Here is a 9,238-nt window from a genome sequence, read left to right on the forward strand (position 1 = left end):
AACTAAAATGAAACAAACAAATTAATAAAAAAAAAAAAGAATGCTTGGGAAAAAAAAGTCCTCCCGTCATTATAATATTCAATCCTCTCATTAAATGTTAACCAATAAGAGTTGATTGCCATCTGTCAGGAACACCCACTCTTCCAAAAGCATATAAGTGTCAATAGGCCTCCATGATTCATCTTTGGTTCACAAGACACGACCAAATGACCATCCTTTTCTTAATTAGTCACTAGTCATAACTAATAAAATGATTAATCAGAAATTATGTCTCTTGAGCTTTTTGTACACCACAGTATTATTTGTGGTAGCAAAACAAAGTTGGAAGCAAAGTTTGGACATTGATCAACTGGGAATGGCTAAACAAATTGTGACATGAATTAATGGAATATTACTTTGCTGTAAGACATAATGAACATGATCTATAGAAAGAAGCATATAAAGACATATAAACTGATACAAAGGGAAGCAAGCAAGCAAGAAGAAAAACAATGCACAATGACCACAAAAAAACATGTAAATGGAAAGAACAATAACAAAAATGTCATGTGTATATGGGTGTGTAAGCATATATACACATATGTATATATATATACACAATATATATTATATAGACTTCCTCTTAATATATATATATCTACATATATCTGTGTGTATGTATGTGTGTACACACATATGTGCTGAATGAAGTACAATTATGACTATCAAGCTTAGCCACAAAGGAGAGGTAAGAGAATATACCTCTCCCCCTTTGTAGAGGTAGGAGACCCTGGTTGCAGAACACAGCATACAACATCAGGCTTTTTTAATATGTTGGTTTATTTTTGCAGAACTTTTTTTTCCTTCCTCTTTTTTAGTTTTTACTAAGATGGATAGTTCTCTAGGACAGGCTAGGGAAGGGATGAAGTAGAAAATATAAGTGATATAAGAACAAAATGTAATTTTACATGCATATTTTAAAATAGAAATATTTTTTAAAAAAGGGATGGAGACAGGAATCAGAATTGGAGAGTCTCTCCTTTTAGTCCCCAGCATAGCCCTGCAAAGCCTATGCTTTCATGTTCATGTGCAGAACACCCCTCTCCCCTCCCCCCATCACTCCTCTTCATGTCTTATGCTTTCTTTCTTATTCTGGCTGAGTCAGTCAAAGAATCAAGGCAATTTCTTGAAGATTGAGAAGGGAGAAACACTGATAAGGATTTCTGTCTGAAGCAGCAAGCATTCCTTTCTAGCACCCAGATCTCTTTGACAATGCTATAAAGATACTATTATCATTATTATTATTAACCAAAGAGAACCATTTCTGGAATCAAGGGTTTCCAAGAGAACCATTTCTGGAGTCAGGGATTTCCTTAACTTCTCTAGAGGTTCCCAAACTTATTTGACCTGCAGCTTTCTTTAAAAAAAAAAAATTACTCACCACCCCTTGGGGTTAGGTTAAGTTAACCCTTGTTTTTATTCAATAACTCCTAATTTCACCGGAGCCTACTACCAGCCCCCTTAATCAGTCCATATATAGGGTCACACAGTGTCTCCCAGGGGACCGTATGCCCACTTTGGGAACCTAGGTCCAAACCATATTTGATATCATTTGAGTTTTAATCATGTCATGCTAAGAACAATGAACTATTTTGCAACAATTCAGCTACTGTTGTATAGTGAAAAGAAGAGTGGACTTGTATTCAAGTCTTAGCTCCCTCAGTTGTTAATTATGTGGTCTTATCTTAAACTTGTCACTTAAACTCTCCAAGCTTCAGTCTCCATCTCTGAGGAAATTCAGTGCCCCCTCCCCAAATGAACCACACTAGCTGATTGCCACCAAGGTGCTACGAATCACAGAACATCATAATCTCTGAGAAATCAAACTTGAGTGATCCAATTAGCTCTTCATTGCCAAAGAGATAAAGAACTATTTGGGTAAACTGCATAATTGAGGCAAGTAGTCTGCAGCATACTTCCAACAATGACCTAGATGAAGTGGCAAAAGGGGTAGAGAGAGAGCAGCACAGAGGTGGACCTGTGGAAATTCCATTGTGGAAATTCTTTTATCCAAGGCTAATGAATAACTGTTCTCCAATTTATAGTCTTGGACAGATACCTAGGACACAGGGAAGTTTAAGTGATTTACTGTGGCCATAAAGCCAATATATGTCAAAGGCAAGACTTAAACTGAAGTCTTACTGACTCAGGTTTGTGAAACGAGAGGAGAGACATAATGGATGTTATCAGGAAAATGTATGATTAGAAAAGTAAGTGACAGAAGTGAGTAGAAAGAAGATCAGAAGGGGATGCAAAGAATCTGGGCAATGCTAGAAGTACCTTCTATATTTGAAACAGACACACTACACAATGTAAACAAACCATACATAATGTAGATTCAAAATTTCTAATCAGTATTCTTTTTCCTCTTTGAAGAGGGAAATGTCTTTGTCTATTATTGTTTAGCAGTTATAGTAGCTAACAGTTGTCTACAATTTTAAGGATTGCGAAACACTTTGTAAATACTATCTCATCTGATTCTCACAGCAGCCCTGAGGGATGAATTTGATTAACATCCTCACTGTGCTGATGAGCAAAACTAAGGCAAAGAGAGGTTAAGCGGCTTCTGTAGGGTCACACAGCTAATAAGAATCTGAGGTTAGATTTGAACTCTCTCAACCAAAACTACTAAAATCATTGCTTAGAAAAAAATGGGTCTAAGATTTCCTCTTCCTGCTCTAAGAAGTTACAAAAATTAATCAATGAAACTGAGACAGACAGAAGTTAAATGATTTGTGCAGGGTCAAACAGCTAGTAAGTATCTGAGGCTGAATCTGAACTCAGGTTTTCCTAACTTCATGCCTAGCACTCTATCCACTATGCTACCCAGCACCCTCTAGAAATGTTTGTCAAGTTCTTAACAGTAAAAAGGAATTTTAAAATTTTAAATGAATTTATTATATATTTTTAGCATTCTTTTTTTTGAGTACTGAATTCTCTCCCTCCTTCCTCCCTTCTCTCCCCCATCCATTGAGAAAGAAACCATGAAACTGTGCAAAGCATATTTTCATATTAGCCATGTTGCCAAAAAAAAAGACAAGAAAAATAGTGAAAAAAATTATGCTTCAATCTACACTGAGCTCATTGAGTTTCTCTTAGAAGGTAGAAAGCTTTATTCATCATGGGTCTTTCATAATTGTCATGGATCATTTTCTTGATCAGAGTAGCTAAGTCATTCACAGTTGATCATTGTTATAATATTACAATGTTCTCCTGGTTCTGCTTACTTCACTTTACATCAGTTCAAATAAGTCTTCCCAAGTTTTTCTGAAACCATCCTGTTTGTCATTTCTTATAGGACAATGATATTATACCACAATCATATACCACAACTTGTTCAGCCATTCCCCAATTGATGAGCAACCTCTCAATTTCCATTTCAAAACTTCAGAAAGAGCTGCTATAAATATATTTGTACACATAGGTCCTTTTCCCTTTTCTTTGATCTCTTTGGGATAAAGATCTGGTAATGGTATTGCTGGGTCAAAGAGTGTTTGAAGTTTTATAATTTTGTAGTTCCAAATTGTTCACTAGAATGCTTGGACCAATTGACAATTCCACCAAAAATACATCAGTTTCTCTATTTTTCTACATCCCCTCTAGCATCTGTTATTTTCCTTTCCTGACAAGTAAGTTAATCTGATAGGTGTTAGGTAGTCCCTCAGAGTTACTTTAATTTGCATTTCTCTATTAAATTGTGGTTTGGAGCATTTTTTATGACTATGGTTAGTTTTGATTTCTTTTTATGAAATCTGCTAGTTTATATCCTTTGACCATTTATCAAATGTAGAATAGTTCTTATTTTATAAACTGTCTCAGTTCCCTATATATTTGAGAATTGAGGCCTTTATCAGAGAAACTCATTGTAATTTTTTCCCAAGTTTCTTGTTTTCAAATAGAAAAAAAAATAAATAAGAAAAAGAGATAGCCCAGTCATCAATTGAAAACAATGGGTGACATGATGGACTAGTCAATGTTTGTATTTACAACCAAAAAAAAAAAAAGAAAAGGAAAAACTCCAGCCCATTAGGTAAATCTTATGTTGAGGGCCCATGGAAGAACATGGAGAAGAACTGAATGAGAAAAGAAGATATGGGTAGGTTGTTATCTGTTCTAATGGAGGAAAGATCATATCTCAGGGGTCAGAGAATTATGGTCCCTAGGATCAAATCCAGGCCATAGCTTATGAGTCATACAAAAACAGGTGGTGGACAGGATTTGACCTGTGACTGTACTCTATACTTGGATGGACTACATTGCAACTCCTAAATTATATCATAGACCCACTGGAATTTAAATAAAATTATCTACAAATGTAATCTCTTATACCAGTAGCTATTAGAAATAAAACTATTCACCAGACTCATTTAGGTAGAAACTGCTTACAAAAACACTCACCTTTGGGCGATTCAAATCCAATTTGATTTCTTAACAGTGACACAGAAATGAAAAGTTCTTTCCCCGCCTCATTATCTGCTGTAACTAGCCAAAGGATGGTCATAGATGAACTATGTTCTCGCAGTCACATACACTTCATAAGGAAGCTGGCATGGCCAGAAGGATGGTTTTCAGATTCTCACTTCAGAAACACATGGAGTGGCTCTGAGGCAACTGTGCACTGTTTCTTTTAAAACAGCACAAAACATCTGGGAGTAGGGTTCTATCTGTCAGATGCTATCAAAAGAATGGTGTGTCTTTTTTTTTTTTAATTGAACCCAAACCTTATGGAGTGGTAAAAAATCTGTATTGTATTTTGGGAGTCTAGAGTTTTACATTTGTAGATATCCATGTTTAAGAAAGAAGGGGGTAGGGGAAAACCCTTTTTCATATACACTACAACGTCTGAGAGCTGCCAAATCTGATGCAGGGAGGAAAGGTGAGGTCAACATATTGAGAGAGTACAGAAGAATCTCACTGATCATCAGTTAAGTATTTCCACCCATAACAGGTATTACAAATCTCTTTTCAAAGAAAAGCATGTGTGGAGCAGTCTATAAATTTTCTTCTTCCTCCCCCAGGATTTTTTTTCTAAAGGAAAGTATTTCCAATGCAATAAAATATCTGCTTTCATTTAAATGAAGCAGGTATTATAGTTGTCCATTGTAAATTTGTAACAGCTCTAGTTGGGGCACCTCTCACTATATCTTTTTAGTGTCATTTAAGCAGGCACAGACCTGGGTGGCTTCCCAGTAGTTCTAACCACAAAACTTATTACAAATTAGTTTTATAATCAGGTCAAATCTTTCTAATACTAGTCTTACAACTCTACCATACTCCATGTTTTCTATGTCAATTTATCACTTCCCAAATTGTCATTATGGGATTTGGGATGACCAAACTTCAAGAAGTATGATTTCATGAGGTTGAACCCAAGTAATTAAAGGGGCTTCAAATATCAAACCTATATTTTAAGATTTTTTTTTCTCAGAGAATAGAGATTCCTTTGCCTTTCATACATTTCAGGCTTCTTGATCCCAAATTAAATAAATGATCTGTTTGTGGCTTTGAAACCATCTGCTATTGTCTAGTCATATTGGAATATCATAAACTCTTTTCTACCCACTTTGTACCCACACTTTATTTAAAACTTTATTTCTAAAATATGTTATTAGGGATTTCCAAATTGACTGTAGAGTTAAGTTTTCAGTAATCTTTTATGGAACAACATGGACAAGAGTATTTTACATTTTGTAAATATGTTTCATTACTCCATATTTCACTGTTCAACTAAATCTGGCATCATTTAAATGCAGGCAAAGTGTGTTGTTCCAAGAAAATGTTAGATTAAGATTGCATGTAAGAAATGTGAAAGAGTAGCAACATTAGCTTTTGTATTTCTGCACACAAATCTAAATGTTTTTAATATGAAACTTTTGGTCCAACTAAACAAAGGCCATCCTCTGACCTACAAGCACCAGTGGTGTGACAATCAGTTAATTTAAGAATAGTTCAGCTATTGCTTGCATGAAAAATATCAGATGATCAAGGATTGCATTACCATCAAATGACATCCAATTGATTAATGTCATGAATGAACTCATCTTTTTCAATAGGTTTGGAAGGTCAAAATCTTCTGACTTTTAGCCAACTATGATATAAGAAAATGATTTGTAGAATATATGAAATTTTAAATGAGAATTTGAGGTGACCTACTTGCTTCTAAATTGTGTGAGTACAGTTGAATAGAAATAAATGTTATCTTTTTGCATAATAAGAATCACAAAATTTTCAAATTGGAAAGAAATTTGGAATGACCATCTAGTCTAACCCATATATACCTAATAAATGCACACTCAGTCTTTGCAAAAAAAACCCAAACAAACCAAAAACTAATAAACAAACAACAAGAACAAGCTGTAGCTTTAAGAGCAAGATGCTTAAGAAACTATTTGTGGAGTATAAATGGACCAATGAACTGATCTTAAGCTTTGTTCCACTTATATCACATTCTTTATGTCCTCTATAGCTTTCTGGGGGGCAATATTGATTGAACATAGGAGAATATATGCTGTCCTTTACCACATGGAATTCTTTAGAGAAAGTGCCATTCCCTTTGTCCTTTGGACCAATTAATTGCCGACCATATATGCAACAGGTAGCTCTTCTCTGTTCCATTTGTGTTGTCAGATCAATGATCGCTGGAATAAAGGCTTGACTACGATTGATCTTTTCCTTGTTTGTTTTTTTAAAAATTTAATATAGGTCTATTTGCATTTGAAATCCTATTGGTTTGTTTTATAAAGCTTATGCTCCAAAGTGTCATTTTACTGATAAGCCTTTGAGTTTGTTTTTTATCTTGGATATACAGTGCCATTTGGGTCTAGAACTGTCCTGAATGTGTAACATGGTCCACTAGCTCTAGAAGGCCCCAAACTTATTTCAAATTTTACCCCATAAATTCCTTGCCATTCATCCTGCCACTGCCTACATGTGCCCTTTTTCCCCTTCCTCCACCATCTTGTGGAACACACACACACACACACACACACATCAATTTTTTACCTCTTCATCTGAGAACTGTAATCAAACCAATACTGTTTTTGCTACAAGAAAGAGTTTGTCAATCAACTCCCTTCTGCTCTATTCATCATCCCTATGATTTTCCACATCAAAACATCCCTTCATGACCATCCCAGCCCATGTGTGTTGCCTTCTCTTTTAGAATTTAAGATCCTGAGGACAAGGACTATCTCATTTTTGTATTTGCTTTTCCAGAACTTAGCACAGCACTTGCCACATTAGAAAGCACTTAAGGGATTCTTCATTTGTTCATTCATTCATTCATTAAGATTTAATGTAGTTATTCTTAGTTGACCCCATTATCATTTCCAAGTAATAAATATCCTTCCAACTGTATCCAGAAACTAGAAGCCTAGAAGACAAGATCAGTCTCATATATTTGATAAATCATTTGGCTCCAAGAACTTTAGTATGGATATATTATAGAGAAGTTCAAGTATCTTTAAACTATAAATTCTCAGCCTTGGGGACTCTTCACCCCAGAGTTCCTGCAAAATTTCTAAAGTTCAATAAATGTATGTAAAAATTATTTGGGTTGGAGTTTGAAGTATTGAATATCAAATAAGCCAAACCACTATTTCATTTATCACTCAGCATTATTCATATCTTCTTGTACACTGTCAGCAATTGCAAACTTTTGGATGTCTAATGAATGTATCATGTTTAACATCTAAATATTAATATGAACATCTAGTTACACAGATTCCATAACTGGAATTCTCTCCCCTCTGGTCTCTGCCTCCTGCCTTCTTTGGTTTCCTTCAAGTCTCAGTTAGAATTCCACCTTCTACAAAAAACCTTTCCTAATCCCCCTTACAGGTAGTGCCTTCCCTCTGTGACTATCTCCAATTTAACCTGTATATATCTTTTTCACATATTGTCTCCCCCATTAGACTCTGAGCCCCTGGAAAGCAAGAAGGTTTTTTGTTTTGTTTTGAATTTATTTGTATTCATAGCACTTAGTGCAGTGCTTGGCACATAATAGGCCTTAGTAAAGAAGTGCTTCCTGACTTGACTTGTCAATCTAGGCCAGAGGTATAATTATTGAATAAGTGGAATTTTTCACCAGTGATCTGCATACTCTAAAATGTTTTAACAGTGATCTGCATACTTTAAAATCGGCATACTTCTTCATGCAGAAAATTTGGAGTTGTATGATAAATAAAATATTGTGAGTTAAAAATTAGTAAAAATGAAAATGTGATTTGTAAGAGGAAATTGTTATCAACATGTAGAAAGTCATTTTTCCATAAGCTTAAAAGCCAGTGTCAGAAGAAGGGAATGGGAGAGTTTGATTAGCTACAACAGAGGACTTCATCAGAGTTGACGGCATTTAGGTGTGTCAGTGCCGTGAAGTACAACAAGCACTGGTCCTTAGTCAAGAGAGGCCTTGATTCAAACCCTGCCTTTCCTTGCTTTCTACCTCTAGGCAGTGGCGTATGGGGTGTTCATGGAGGACTAGCACCTCTGGTGTGAGGGTTTGCCAAGCTCCTTTCAGGACTGCTCATACACCTTTGGTGTCTACCTTCAACCAACTCTCAGCAGTGGCTCCCAAAAGCTATAACAATGGCAGCAGCCACACCCTGGTAAACTTTCTTAGCTGACAAGCTAAATCAGGTGGAGGGTACCCACCAGACCTCCAAAAAGTACTCCTCCCTTTTTGGAGAAAAGAACTCCCAGCGCCAGGACATTCAAGGTATGTCTTTGTTAAATATTTTCCTTAAGTATGTGCCTTGCTACTTGTATACTTCTGGTTTCAGCCCATTCTCTCCAGGAACCTTGGGAAGAGTTCTCTGTGGGGTAGAACTATGCTCCTAGTTTGGGGAGAAGAACGGGAATGTTTTGCAATATCTGTTCTTACTATAATACATACCTTTTCTTAAAAGTTAATTGAATCTACTAGTTGATATTCAGTGTGGAGCACACTGGATGGGGTTTTTGAATGAAAATATTAGAAAATACCATGATCCTTAATGCTTACCCCCCAGAACTTTGAGAGGAAGAGTAGCCAAAGGCTTTCTTAAGATCAAATCTGACAATGCTAGAAGAATTTGGAGAAGTAGCCTAAGAGGGAAATCACAGATTTAGAGCTATGAACTTCTCACTTTATAGATGAAAAAAACCTGAAGTCCAAAGAAGAAAAGTAGCATTCCATGCCTTAACAAAATATTTAAAAAGA

At 35.7% G+C, this 9,238-nt stretch overlaps 1 long non-coding RNA gene across 5 annotated transcripts in view; it reads right to left on the reverse strand.

The window, feature by feature from the left end:
* The window catches only part of LOC138141790 (uncharacterized), a 147,917-nt gene extending 143,236 nt beyond the window's left edge, over positions 1-4,681 (reverse strand). For all 5 annotated transcript variants that reach the window (XR_011163267.1, XR_011163265.1, XR_011163266.1 and 2 more), the window contains exon 1: positions 4,438-4,681. This is a non-coding gene — a long non-coding RNA (uncharacterized lncRNA). The remainder of the gene's footprint in view (positions 1-4,437) is intronic.
* Between the last annotated feature and the right edge of the window lie 4,557 nt (positions 4,682-9,238).

This window comes from Petaurus breviceps, unplaced genomic scaffold (assembly GCF_028583685.1).
Source record: "Petaurus breviceps papuanus isolate PSGF00001 unplaced genomic scaffold, PetGlider_PUasm1.0 90491, whole genome shotgun sequence".
Taxonomy (NCBI): Eukaryota; Metazoa; Chordata; class Mammalia; order Diprotodontia; family Petauridae; genus Petaurus; species Petaurus breviceps.